Below are 15,596 nucleotides of genomic sequence, written 5' to 3'. Positions count from 1 at the left end.
ATAGAAGTAGCTTTCGCTGCTTCTTTCTTCTCTGATCTCGTCTCAATGAGCGCTGTGTACAGAATTGAGGCAGCGGCGCTATCGGTCTCCGTGATGATGTGACTGGTCACATGATCACTGGGATGCCGTTATGACTTATCCCGATGATAAGTCATTAATGTGAAAGTCCTAGAGAACCTGTGTAAAAATGTATAACGCCTTGCAATGTTTATTACAGGTGTTTCTGGGGAGGCTCTTTTCAATCTCCTGATTTTCCAACCTTGTAACAATCAGAATTCAGTGGGATGGCGAAGGTTTCCTGGAAAAGTCTTGAAATATCACATTTCTGTCCTGACAAAAGGCGTCCATCATAGATCACCTGTGCCCAAGGGACTTCTCTAGTCTTTGACTATACAGATTGGCACAGAAAAAGATGGCTTCATTCAAGGGACTGCTAAGTGGCTGCTGAAATACAAGTCCCTGTTGGTGGAATAGAGAGCAGTGTAGAGGTAAGTATTGTGTTATAAAGTGTCTGCGTCTGGCACGTTAGTATGATCAATTGTAATTAATGTGCCGGAATTACTATTCTGTCTATACTACTGTATGGATATTGCAATGCAGAATATCTGCAGGGTGGCACCACGGTATCGGTAGCATGTGTCCGCAATGTGGGGAGCCGACCATAGAGTCAAATCCGTTCCTGGTCATAGTTGTCCGATTTATTATTGTAGTTCTAGTGCCAGCACACATCTAGGATAGAACTGTTCACGTTGTGGGAGCCGTGATTAGGCTTACATAAGATTCAGACAATCTGGAAACTGCAAATCTTAGGGGCAATAGTCACATGAGGACAAATATTCTGCATCCTTGTTCTCTGCCTGTATTTCTAACAGACTAGATACGGTTGCTTCAATGCACATTGGCTAAATGTATTTCAATTAAGTAGATTAGATTGGAAATGTGCGTGTCACAGGTGCTTTGCCCATTAAATAAAGGCACACAAAGCCTGGTTACTGAAAGATTGGTTAATGTGAACCATGCCTGGAGGCAAACAACTGTCAGAAAACGTGTTAGGGTATGTGCACACACACTAATTACGTCCGTAATTGACGGACGTATTTCGGCCGCAAGTACCGGACCGAACACAGTACAGGGAGCCGGGCTCCTAGCATCATACTTATGTACGACGCTAGGAGTCCCTGCCTCGCTGCAGGACAACTGTCCCGTACTGTAATCATGTTTTCAGTACGGGACAGTTGTCTTGCAGAGAGGCAGGGACTCCTAGCATCGTACATAAGTATGATGCTAGGAGCCCGGCTCCCTGCACTGTGTTCGGTCCGGTACTTGCGGCCGAAATATGTCCGTCAATTACGGACGTAATTAGTGTGTGTGCACATACCCTTATGGAGATGCATGAAGCTGAAAAAGCTATAAAAGCATTGCTAAAGATCTGGGTGTACATCAATCCACCTCTGGGACCCGCACCTATCTCCCAAACAGGGATCCCCCAACCCCATTCCTCCCAGTGAGGTGTCCTCTGGTCCTTGCGTTAGGTAGAGAATCAGTGGAGAGGTGCCCAGGAATTACTAAACAGTAGAGCTTGCTGAGACACTGTTTTCATAACTCCCATTTTCTTCTTTGCCATAAATATCTAAGATGGGAATGACTCTTTTTCATCAGAGAAAGTTCCTAGTTGGTTCTCCTTTTGTAAAACTCCACAATATATTGTAAATCTGTGTTGGAGTAAAATGCCGTCATTATAAAAATTTGGGCTTATGAGATCCTGGATTTAAAGGATGTACACCTTCCAAAGTTTTTCTTTTTCTTCCTATTATTGTTTTTATTATTATTAATAATAAAAATGTGTATCAGTGTGTTTGGTGCAACTTTGTAATTACTTTTTTTATTAAAAGTTTTTTTACTTTTCGAGATACAGCTGCTTTGTATCCTGTATACAGAGCAGCTGTATCTAGCGCTGAAACCTGTAAGGGCTTATTCAGACGAACAGGATATACGTCCGTGCAACGCACGTGATTTTCACGAGCGTCGCACAGACCTATATTAGTCTATGGGGCAGTGCAGTCAGTTGCATGATTTTTCCGCAGCGTAAGTCCGCAGCGAAAAAGTCATGACATGTCCGTTCTTTGGGCGTTTTTCGTGCATCACGCACCCATTGAAGTCAATGGGTGCGTGAAAATCACGCATGCCACACGGAAGCACTTCTGTTGGACGTGCGTGATTCGCGCAACAGCTGTGAAAAGGATGAATGAAAACAGGAAAGCACCACGTGCTTTCTGTTTACAAACATCCAAACTGAGTGTCATAATGATGGCGGCTGCACGAAAAGCACGCAGCCGCGCATCATATGCTGATGCCACACGGAGCTGTTAAGTGCCTTTTGCGCAGGCAAAACGCAGTGTTTTTTGCGTGCGCAAAAAGCACACGCTCGTGTGAATCCGGCCTAAGTGTCGGGATCGAGCTGTTACCGATCACATCTTAGTTCATAACTTAGATGTGACCAATAACAGGTGGATCCTGCGTGTCCGAGACACGCAGGACCTGCTGGCACTGAACCCCCCAGTGCCCCTGACCTGACGGATCAGGTCTCAGCGCAGGATACAGCTGCTCTGTATACAGGATACAAAGCAGCTGTATCTCAAAAAGTAAAAATTATTTTTAATAAAAAGTAATTAGAAACACACATATTTTTTAAAAAATAAATAAATGAACGTTTCAAAAAAATGTTCAAAGTTTTTAAGGGCCTTTTTCTGTAATGTAACAATTCTTCTGTTTAATGTATCAAACAATGGCCATCACACGGAAGCATGTATTTCAATGGGGTCATTCACACGGCCATTATTTTAACGGACCATGTGATGGGTCCGTTGAAAAATAGAACATGTCCTATTTTCTTCCGTTTTCATGGATCCCTCGATAGACTCAAGTCTATGGTGAACCGTGAAAACGGGTCCCGCACGGGTGCAACTCAGACGTGAAAAACGCCCATTTTTTACGTCAGAGTTTGCACTCGGTCGTCTGAATTCGGCCTAATACATATCCTGCAAGATACCGATAGAAGTTCTTTAACTTATAAGGTTCCAGGTAAGGCGCATAGCTCTATTAGTAATCCGAAAATGTTGATATTTTTACATTCTCGATCTTCATTATTTATTGTGTAGTGTCCTAAATCCACATACACCGTGTTCCAAATTATTATGCACATTGGATTTAAGTGTCATAAACATTTAATTATTAGTTTTTCAATTAAACTCATGGATGGTATTGTGTCTTAGGGTATGTGCACACGGTGAGAGGCTTTTACGGCTGAAATGACAGACTGTTTTCAGGAGAAAACAGCTGCCTCATTTCAGCCGTAAAAGCTCCTCCTCGTATTATGTGAGGCGTCTTTGACGCCTGTAATCTTGAGCTGCTCTTCATTGAGTTCAATGAAGAACGGCTCAAATTACGTTGCAAAGAAGTGCCCTGCACTTCTTTGCCGAGGCAGTCAATTTACGCGTCGTCGTTTGACAGCTGTCAAACGACGACGCGTAAATTACAGGTCGTCTGCACAGTACGTCGGCAAACCCATTCAAATGAATGGGCAGATGTTTGCCGATGTATTGTAGCCCTATTTTCAGGCGTAAATCGAGGCATAATACACCTCGTTTACGCCTGAAAATAGGTCGTGTGAACCCAGCCTAAGGGCTCTTTGGATCATTGTAATCAATCTCAGACACCTGTGGTAATTAGTTTGCCAGGTGTGCCCAATCAAAGGAAAATTACTTAAGAAAGACGTTCCACATTATTAAGCAGGCCACAGGTTTCAAGCATTATGGGAAAGAAAAGGATCTCTCTGCTGCCGAAAAGCGCGAAATAGTGCAATACCTTGGACAAGGTATGAAAACATTGGATATTTCAAGAAAACTTAAGGGTGATCATCGTACTGTGAAAAGATTTGTGGCTGATTCAGAGCACAGACGGGTTAGTTCAGGTAAAGGCATAATGAGGAAGGTTTCTGACAGACAAATTAATAGGATTAGGAGAGCAGCTGCTAAAATGCCATTGCAAAGCAGCAAACCAGTATTTGAAGCTGCTGGTGCCTCTGGAGTCCCGCGAATCTCAAGGTGTAGGATCCTCCAGAGGTTTGCAAGTGTGCATAAAGCTATTATTTGGCCACCCCTAAACAATGCTCACAAGCAGAAACGGTTGCAGTGGGCTCAGAAATACATGAAGACTAATTTTCAAACCGTGTTGTTTACTGATGAGTGCCGTGCAACCCTGGATGGTCCAGATGGATGGAGTAGTGGATGGTTGGTGAATGGCCACCATGTCCCAACAAGGCTGCGACGTCAGCAAGGAGGTGGCAGAGTCCCTTTAGAGTCCCTGACAGTGTGAAAATGACCTCTGCAAAGTACGTAGAGTTTATGACTGACCACTTTCTTCCGTGGTACAAAAAGAAGAACCGTGCCTTCCGTAGCAAAATTATGTTCATGCATGACAATGCACCATCTCATGCTGCAAAGAATACCTCTGTGTCATTGGCTGCTATGGGCATAAAATGAGAGAAACTCATGTTGTGGCCTCCATGTTCCCCTGACCTCAACCCTATTGAGAACCTTTGGAGCATCCTCAAGCAAAATATCTATGAGGGTGGGAGGCAGTTCACATCAAAACAGAAGCTCTGGGAGGTTATTCTGACATCCTGTAAAGATATTCAAGCAGAAACTGTCCAAATACTCACAAATTCAATGGATGCAAGAATTGTGACAGTGATATCAAAGAAGGGGTCCTATGTTAACATGTAACTTGGCCTGTTAAGTTTTTTTTGATTGAAAGAGCTTTTGATTTCTGTAAATATGACCTCCTGATGCTGCAAATTCAACAAATTACCATCTTAGTTCTCTTTACAACCTTTAAAATGTTTTGATCTCTGTTGTGCATAATAATTTGAAACAGTGCATTTTGAGTTTTTTACTTCTAAAAACAAATCTGTTCTTATTAGGAGATTTGTTCAATAAAATTCGCATTATACTCCAACGGTTGATGGCTTGAAGATTATACTGACTGTCATTTGCATCGACTATTTAGGAAAATCAGCGAAAAATAACATTTGCATAATAATTTGGAACGCGGTGTATATGCATTGTTGGCTCTAGAAATGCTTCTTGAAGCTCCCGGGCCCTAATGCAAAATCTGTAACAGGACTACCCACCTCCCATACGATGGTGTCCCCTCATACACTAGGGCCCCGGTGCGACTGCAGCTTCTGCACCTCCCATAGCTCCGCCCCTAGTTTGCTCAGTAAATGTATTTGTTTTTGTCCCTAGATAATAATTAGCACCGGGGCTTTAAATTTTACCATAAAAAAGTAAACCTGAGTTACTGGAGCGTAATGAAATATAAGATTTATTAGAAAGAAATAAAATGATCTCATCCACACTCTGAAAATAGAAAATATTTTGCCAAATAAAATATATGAAACAATGATAGAAACGTATACACGCAGTATTTTTAACATCTCATTTTTCTTTTTAGTTTCCCCCAAAGTCTTTTGCTCACGGCGAGTTCCGCGCACATCTGTAATTTGAGCATTATTATAACTGCAGGCATGTCGGATCTGGTAACAATGGCTGGAATGGTGCGATGTATTCAGCCTGTACTGAGTATCATATAATACTCTGCATGCGATTGTATCACTATAGTAGTTATCAAGTTCTATTTTCTTTTAATCCAGTACGGATCGAATACTTATGGTTTTATTCTGTACCCTGGAAATATCAAGACTCACCTTTCACTTGTATTCCTAAAAGGGATTGTGCTATCAAAAAGTGACATTATTTTAATCAGGTTTTTATTATATAAATATATATTTTTTAAATTCTGTTATTTTATTGATTTTTTTTGTATCCATATACAAAAAATAATCCTAAAATATTTCAATTCCTACACTGGCTACTGGGGCAAATACAATAGGCTGACATTTCTTGTTTTCTGCAGCTTGCTAGTCAGCTTTGCTGCATAGACTGGGACAAGGTCAGCAAAGTCATCTCGTTATCATTAAATGTTGGGCAATTTAATGAGAAAAGACATCTCTGTGAACTGCTGAGGGCCTACACGATCGCGATCAGCAATGCACAGTACTCACACACAGATAAGGGTTTGTATGCATTTCCCCTGTCACTCCCTGGAGATTATATTAATCTATTATTATTTATTTGTCCATTAATTTCCATTCATTGCTGCTGCCGTAAAGCACACGCACTCTGCTGCACTGTCTATACGGGAAAGATGTGTCTGCAATATGGCAGCTCAATGCAGCGTTTTAAAAAAATAGATGCTTTTCAAAATAATAAAAACATTTCTATGAATAAAAATTAAAACGGTTCTCCACTTTGAGCTAACCCTACCCTTTGACAATAGACTGATCAGAAAGTGTCCCCTTGCTGGGACCCCCAGTGATCAGCTGTAATCTGTGGGGAAACCTGGCAGTAAGGACCTGTTCACATTAGCGGTCGGGTTCTGTTGATGGTTTTCCCTCAGACCTTTCCATCGGAAGAACCCTTCAACGGAAAGGCAAACGGAAACCATAGCTTTCGTTTGCATTACTGTTGATTTCAATGTCAATGCTTCTGTTGCAAATGGTTTCTGTTTGTCTCCATTCCGTAAGGTTTCCGTACTGTCATGACCTTGGGAAAATGGCTGCACAGAGGACTCTCACAGTGCTCAATTGAAGCCATTTTGACTTCCCCATAAAATATTAGAATAAAATAAAGCATGACTTCTATGTAGGCAATGAGTTCCTCATCAACAACCCCATAACTCAGCGTTGGTGATATTTACTTTAAGTCCCAGCATGCACTGCTCTGCTCAGTGTTGTACACATGGATGGCCCATGGAGAAGAGAACAAAGAGCCAATGATTACTTGTCTTCTACCGCTTGCTGGTCCAGGCACCAATAGTTTCTGCTTGAGTGGTGGATCTGCCAGTCTTTTAACCCTTGGTGGTGGTACCCATTAGAAAAACCGAAAAACCATTTTCTTTGGGCAGAAACAGAAAAAAGAATTCATGCTGTTATCAATAACTAATGCATGCTTTGCTTTACCGTCGCACGACGGATACCACTTCACTGGACGGACCCCATTGACTCACAGTCGGGTCCGTCTAGTTCTGGTGTGGTGTCCGTCGCTTTGATGGGAAATATAGTGCTGCATGCAGCATTTTTCTTGTAATATTTGACAGGATCTGCTATGGAGGCTCTGAATGGCAATGCAGTTCTCAACAGAGCCATATTTGTGTGTTTACTTTGGATGTGAATAGAGAAGAAATCTCAAAAGCAATATAGGATAAATAAGCCAAAGTTGTTCAATAATTTTAGATATTTTTGTTCAAAAGCTGTTTAAAAAAAAAAAAAAAAAAGAGCGTCTCGCTTCCACGCATAGCAGCATTCAATTTGTGAAATCAACTGATATCCTTGTGTGTGTAGCCTATCAGTCAGCTCGATGCTAAGGGGCTAATTTATCAACCTCTCTACGCCAGTTTTCAGGCATAAAAAAGTTGCAAAAGACCCCAAAATGGTTGGCCTTTTTGCACCACCCTCACCACCTTGAAAGGGGTGTGGCTTCACAAAGGGGGACGGGGCCACATAAGCCCGACAAATATCTTATACTTTACAACAGATAACTGGCATAAATGATTATGGAAATCGACACCATCTCCTAGCTGGCGTAGATTTCATTCTGTGTTGCGTAGCGAGATAGAGGCCCATGCTGGGGCCCTACCTTGCCCCTTCCCCGATTAAAATACCCCCAACACCCCATTGGATAATTACATTGAAAAAAATAATTATACTCTGGGTCCCTTCATCAATCCAGCGTGGCTCAAACAACGTAATGATGCCAGGCAACTTCAGGACGTTGTATGCATCGCATCACTGATGACGTTGCTGTGTGGCATATAAGGCCCTGACGTTGCTCAGCGTCATCATGTTATATGAGCCGCGCTGGAATGATGAGGGGACACAAAGGGGAGAAGAAGTGCGGTGAGGTGAGGATGTGTTTTTTTTATTTTATTGCCAATGTGGGGGGAATGTTTGCGGCACATGGCCTGGCCGAATATTGCGTCACATTATCAATAAATGTGTCACTTTTTACTTTAACTTTTCTTTCTATTAGAACTGACGTCTGAAACACCAGTCCTAAAAAATTCTCCCCTTAATATCTGTTAATGGTGTCATTGTTCCCTGGCAAGTAGATTGTATTCTGGTTCAATGGATAAATAAAAAATTGGATAGAAGTATTTTTAAACCACCTCTGCCCCATCTCTGGAGCCTCACACTTTTATTGCCACCATTGTCCCACTTCACTTGCCAGATTTTTAATACAGCTGCTAAAATGAAAGTCTGTAAAAGCATCTATTGTCCGTCATTAAAAGGGTCGTCCCATGAAGACAATTAGGGCCTATGGACATCATAGAAGAAAGTCCCTTGCTCGGCACCCCACCCATGAGCCAGAATGGAGAGGCGCTCTACAGTTGACCATTTATCTGAGTGGCCGTGGGTCTTGCTGTTTTCCAGGGGTGTTGGTAGCCAGACCTGCGGTGATCAGCGAATTGCCACGGCAACTCCAATCTCGATGGGGTTGTCTCTAATGAGACAACTCCTTTAAGAGAATATAATGAAAAATTTAAAAAACTCTTTTGCCATGTTGATGACTGTGTGCTGAGATCTCGCCACACAGGACTCTGGCATAACATGATGCAAACTATGGTGCAGTTTTTTGCCCGGAATGTCCGCTGCGGAAAACTGCTGCATTAACCGGCCTCCTGGGATGACATTTCATCCCAGGACACCGCTGCAGTCGGTGATTGGCTGCTGAGGCGGTCACATGGGATGAAGTGTCATCCCAGGAGACAGGCCCTCCGACGTCATACAGGCCGACCTCCTGGGATGATGTTTCATCCTATGTGACCGCCGCTACAGCCTGTAATTGGCTGCAGCGGTCGCATAGGATGAAACGTCTCTCCAGGAGGGAGGAACATAGACTTCTGGGTAAGTATGAGTTGTTGTTTTTTTCTGAGTTTAGTTTTTTGCGGCAGGAACGCTGCGAAGCCACCACAAAAAACAGAACAGCTGCAATTTGTTGCAGGTTTTACCTCTCCACTGAATTAAGAGTTTTTTTGCAGGCAGAAAATTCTGCCTCAACATTCCGTCTGGAATTTTGAGGCAGATTTTGATCTGCCTGCATGCCGTTTGCCGCGTTTTTGGCTGCATTTTTCGCTGCGTTTTTTCACGGCCATTGATGTCAATGGGAGGTCAGAGATGTAAACGCCCGAAGATCGGGCATGCCGCTTCTTTTTCAAGCGAGACAGGAAAGCTCGATGGAGCGGTATGCTCGCCAGAAAAAAAACGCCTCCACCTCCCATTATAATCAATGGGAAGCGCTTTCGTCCGTTTCTTGGCGCGTTTCCAATGCGGTTTCCGCTTAAAAAAAACGTGTCAAAAGACTGTGGGAACAGGGCCATACAATTGACATGCTGCGGAATAAAATTCCGCACTGCAGGTCAGTTTCTGAGCTTGTGGATGAGATTTGTTTTATCTCATCCACGTTGCTGCCACTGTATTTGCTGCGGATCTTCCGCAACGAATTCCATTGCGGAAAAACCGCAGCATTTACGCAACATGTGAACCCGGCCTAAGAGCTGAGCCCCACCTACGCAGAGCTGCTCAGTTCTGTAAACATTTCTAAGGGATTTGTTTTAAATAATTTTTTATTATATTGCAATATTTCTCTAAGGCAGGATTCACACGAACGTGTATTGCGTCCGTGCGGGCCGCGTGGTTTTCACGCGCCACGCACAGACCAATACAAGTCTATAGGGCAGTACAGACAGTCCGTGCTTTTTGCGCAGCGCTTGTCCGCTGCGCACAAAGCGCGACATGGTCAATATCTCGGCGTACTTTGCGCATCACGCACCCATTGAAGTCAATGGGTGCGTGAAAACCACGCAGGTCGCACGGAAGCACTTCCGTGCGAACTGCCTGTTTCGCGCACCAGCTGTCAAAAGGATGAATGTAAACAGAAAAGCACCACGTGCTTTTCTGTTTACAAACATCCGAATGGCGTGTCATAATGATGGCGGCTGCGCGAAAAGCACGCAGCCGCGCATCATATGATGCTGCCTCACGGAGCAGGTAAGTGGCTTTTGCGCAGGCAAAACGCTGCGTGTTTTGCGTGCGCCCTAAGGCTGGATTCACACGAGCGTGGCGTTTTTGTGGACGCAAAAACGCGGCGTTTTGCGCACGCAAAGACCACTTGACAGCTCCGTGTGTCATCCGTGTATGATGCGCGGCTGCGTGATTTTCGCGCAGCCGCCATCATAGAGATGAGGCTAGTCGACGTCAGTAAATAGTCACTGTCCAGGGTGCTGAAAGAGGCAGTAACTCTTTCAGCACCCTCGACAGTGAATTCCGATCACAATATCGAGCCACCTGTTAAAAAAACAAAAAAACGTTCGTACTTACCGAGAACTTCCCTCCCGGCCGTTGCCTTGGTGACGCGTCCTTGGTGACGCGCCTCTCTTGACATCCGGCCCCACCTCCCTGGATGACGCCGCAGTCCATGTGACCACTGCAGCCTGTGCTTGGCCTGTGATGGCTGCAGCTGTCACTTGGACTGAATTGTCATCCCGGGAGGTCAGACTGGAGGACGAAGCAGGGAGTTATCGGTAAGTCAGAACTTCTTTTTTTTTTACCCGTTCATGTATATTGTGATCGGAAGTCACTGTCCAGGGTGCTGAAACAGTTTAACTCTTTCAGCACCCTGGACAGTGACTATCTCCTGACGTCGCGTAGCGGAATTTTTTTTGCCGGGTTCGGTCAAAACGAGTTTGGCCGAACCCGGTGAAGTTCTGTTCGGTTGTCCGTGTTCGCTCATCTCAAAGACACTCCGTTTGGATGTTTGTAAACAGAAAAGCATGTGGTGCTTTTCTGTTTACATTCATCCTTTTGACAGCTCTTGCGCGAATCACGCAGTTCGCACGGAAGTGCTTCCGTGCGGCATGCGTGGTTTTCACGCACCCATTGACTTCAATGGGTGCGTGATGCGCGCAAAATGCCGAAAGAACGCACATGTCGTGACTTTTTTTCAGCGGACTCACGCTGAGGAAAAATCACGGACATGTCAGCACGTCCCCATAGACACATATAGGTCCGTGCAACGCGCGTTGCACGGACGTTTTTCCCGTTCGTCTGAATAAAGCCTAATAGTATTTTCCATGTATGTTCAACTAAATACAAATTGTATATTAACCTTTCCTCTGGTTGTCAGTTCAGCTTTGTGTGTTTACAAGAAATAAAGGGATTACTAATATTGTCTTTGAGGCCGGTGGAAAGAAGTGTTAAACATTTATATCCAAGGAAATCTCCCACTCGGCCAGTGGCTGGAAAACTCATTCTTCTGGCTGTTTTTATCTCTACAGGTGGCCGTGCTCATTCGGCTCACACAGGGAATGACTTCACCTTCCTCAGCTGTGCACGCTGTTAGTTTTGGCCATTTTCGACATCTTAAGGCCTAACTAATTATGATTCATTTTTTAACTTGTAAATCTCCTGAATACATTTTTGCAACATTTCTATTAATTGCTTTAGCACAGCCACAATACACACAGATGTTTTCCTTGGTGCGGACTTGATCTATTTTTGCCAGTTCAGATTCTATTTTCTCTTCTGAAAGTATTTGGAAAGTTGGTATTGACATTTTAATGTTCGGCTTGTCATGGTGTTATGTTATGGGTTCTCCTTAATTGCCTTTGAGACAAATATCATGAATTTATTATGTAGAAGTATTAACCCCTTCCCACCGCATGCATTCTGGGCCTTAATGGCCAAGAATTATTTTTCGTTTTTCATCGTCCCATTCAAAGAGCTATAACTTTTCTATTTTTCCATCGACGTAGCGGTATAAGGACTCGTTTTTGTTTTTTTTGCGGAATGACTTGTATTTTTCAATGCCATTATTTTGGGATACATCTAACTTTTTGCTTAACTTTTATTAACTTGTTTTTGGTGGAATAGAAAAAAAACAGCAATACTTCCATTGTTCTATGCGTTTGAAATTCACCCTTTCTCCATGCAGCGTAAATAACACGTTACCTTTATTCTATGAGTCGGTACGATTGCGGTGATACCACATATGTATAGTTTTTTTTTATGTTTTACTACTTTTGCACCATCAAAACACTTTTAAACTAAAAATTATTTGTTTTTGCATCGCCATAACTTTTTTTATTTTTCCATCAATGTAGGTATATGTGGCCTTGTTTTTTGAGGGACAAGCCACAGTTCACATTGGTACCATTTTGGGGTACATGAGACGAATTGATTAACTTCTATTATTATATTTGGGGGGGGGGGCAATGGAAAAAATACTAATTCCACCGTTATTTTTTTACGGCGTTCACCTCGTGGTTTAAATAATATGCTAACTTTATTTCTTCGGTCATTATGATCTCATATTTGAGTATATATTTTTATTTTTTACATTTTTACTAAATAAAACCACTTTTTATGGAATAAATGGTTATTTTTCTGTATTTCACATTGATTTATTATTTTTAGTCCCAATAGGGGACTTCTTAATGTGATATTTTGATTGATTATATAATGCCTGGGGGCATTTGTTAGGCCCTTAGCTGCCATGGCATACCATCAGCAGCCTGCAATTGCATTTAGATGCCGCGGTTGCTATTGACTTCGGCATCTAAGGGGTTAAATGGTCACTACCGTTACAGCAGGAGCCCGGTTGTCATGAGGCAGCTGAGCACCCACTCCAGCCTGCACGGGACACCTGTGCAGGACTTAGACTAGGCTGCCATGAAATGGCAGTGGCCTAACCTAAAGCCTGTTAGTGACCGCTGTGAAAGGGCGTATTGGTGGTTTCTAAGGGGTTAAAGGGGTCTGCTGAGATGAGAAAAAAAAGGTATTTTTTCTACAGAAACAGAACCACTTTTGTCAGTAGGATGTGTCTAGTACTGCAGATCAGTCGCATGCAAGTGAATGTAGCTGAGCTGCAATACCAGATACAGCCTGTGAAGACAACCCCTGTCTTCCACTCGGTGCCCCCCCTTCTTTGAGCCAGAACGGAGAGCCGCTATGTAGTTATTCAGTGACATTCTCTCACTTCTGTATAGCAGCATAATAAGGTAAAAAGACAGATCTGCCATTCAGGAGGGAGTGAGCTCGGTAAAAACCAGTGGAAGGCTATGTTCACACGCTTAACAAAAAACGGCTGAAAATACGGAGCTGTTTTCAAGGGAAAACAGCCCCTGATTTTCAGCCGTTTTTTAAGCAACTACCGTTTTTTACAGCCGGTTTTGTAGCTGATTTGAGTCAATGAAAAACGGCTCAAGAAGTGGCCTGCGCTTCTTATTACGAGGCATTTTTTTACACTGCCGTTTTTAAAATATAATACGACCCATGGGAACGGAACACCGTTTTTCCCATTGAACTCAATGGGCAGATGTTTGGAGGCGTTCAGCCCCCGCATTTTTAGCCATTTTTCGGGGGGGGGGGGGGGGGCGTTTACGGCCAAAAAACGTCTGAAAATAGGTAATAGTGTGAACTTACCCGAAGTTTTAAAAAGTGGCCATATTGGTTTTCGTCCAGTCTTCCACAAAACACAAATAACAGCTGAATAAAATTTTTAACAATAATTATATTTAACATTTATAATTTTTATTACATAGGAGTCAAGGACTTACTGGTGGTGGACCTCCTCTCTGGGTTTCATCCAGCCGCAAATCGGACTTACATAACATAAACTTTAGGTGGCGACCAAATACTGACTGAAAAATCCAGCCTGTTAGATATTATTCTCCACATATGTGTGTCAGCAGTTGGTCTATTGGGCAAATGTGACCAATTTCTGGTCGAAAATCTGTCAATCCAAAAAAGAATTGCAGGTTCAATAAACAATTATTGTATGTTTATAGCCAACTGAAGAATATCTGTCCGCTCTCCTGACATATCTGTTTTAGTAAATAGTTGTATTCCTCATGAATTGACATTTCTGTAGGTTTTTTTCTTAGAACTCCACATTGTGCTATTCCTCTGTTATTCATCCTGGAAATATATGAATAAATTGACAACTGGGTGTTACCATTCACCTTGTCAATAGGATGTGCCCCTACACCGTCTGACACTATCAGCACTGATTGGACAGTATCACAATGTGTAGGGACAAGGAGAATGGTAACGCCCAATGGTCAATTTATTCATACATTTCCAAGAGGAATAACGGAGCAACAGCACAATGCAGAGTTCTATGAAAAGGTGCTCCAGAATTGTTATATTATAGTGAATGCAAGTATTTACTAAAACAGGCATAAAAGAAAATACATTTTCCTGGATGTCAACTTTAAAGGTGGCCATCCACAGTAGATATCTGTCACCCAAGGGTTCACTCCGCCAACAGCTAGAAACCCTGATGCTCCCAATAACATCTACATTCAGTTTATTATGTCTGCATGGGGAAGAGTCATGAAAGACAATTACCTCTGTTGCTGCTTAAATGCTTTGTGTCAATTTCAAATAATCTCTCAGGTAATTCTGAATTAAAAACGGGGTCCAATTTTGAGGAGCCTACTCTATTAGCCAGATTAGAGAGAAGATACAAAGAGCGTCTCTCGCTCTGGAGGACCCCGCTCATCCATGCATTACACAAACCACTTATTTATTCCAATGGAAACTGTGTAATTCTTCATTTCTACTGTGGGGGCACTGTTGGGGAATTAAACACTTTCTGATAGTTTCCCCCACAGATTACAGCTGATTGCTAGGGAGTGATCAGCTGATTGTCGGGAAACCCCTGCAACAAAAATGTATTATATAAACTAGACAATCCCTTTAACTAAGAGAATTGGCAAAAACATGCCAACACAACCCACCCTCTGTTATCCTAGAAATGGATAGCCGGTAGGGTTACCCCATACGTGCAGCTTTATACTTTGTCTTCCAAATGACAAACTATTGCCCCAGTTCACCCATGCAAACTCTATATAATATTAGTTCACATATTTAACGCTATTGACTCTGTTGCTATAGATCATCGAGATACAATTACATCACAAAGTTGAATTTTCATTTCCAAATTTAAAGAAATGTTGAAGATTTCAATCTGAGTCTGATTTTCCCATTGGGCAGAGGATGAAAAACAAACACTTTTGGAAACACATCATCTTAATGCTGAACATCTTTATGAACTGTTTTTGTGTCTGTGAAACCAGTGAACCATATGGGGAAATTATATTAGGAAAATACACATTATACGCAATGTGTGAAAAATTGTTTCCATTTTCGTTCACAGTCTATATCAATAGAAGAATATTTCTCGTCTTTATAACCGGCACTTGCAGAACAGACGTGTGGTCTGGTTCTGAGTGCTATACTTGGATGGATAATCAAAACCAGAGAAGCCCAACGGGGTCATTTGTTTTTATACTAGTAATAAATAATGGCATGTCATAAATGTATAACGATACATTTATTACCCCATTGTATGGGAAAACTTGGGATTAATTACTGCAGAAGATCTTGACCCTAAAAACAACCGGATCTGTAAAAT

This window comes from Rhinoderma darwinii, chromosome 2 (genome assembly GCF_050947455.1).
Source record: "Rhinoderma darwinii isolate aRhiDar2 chromosome 2, aRhiDar2.hap1, whole genome shotgun sequence".
In the NCBI taxonomy this organism is placed as follows: Eukaryota; Metazoa; Chordata; class Amphibia; order Anura; family Rhinodermatidae; genus Rhinoderma; species Rhinoderma darwinii.
This window is presented reverse-complemented; position numbering follows the sequence as displayed.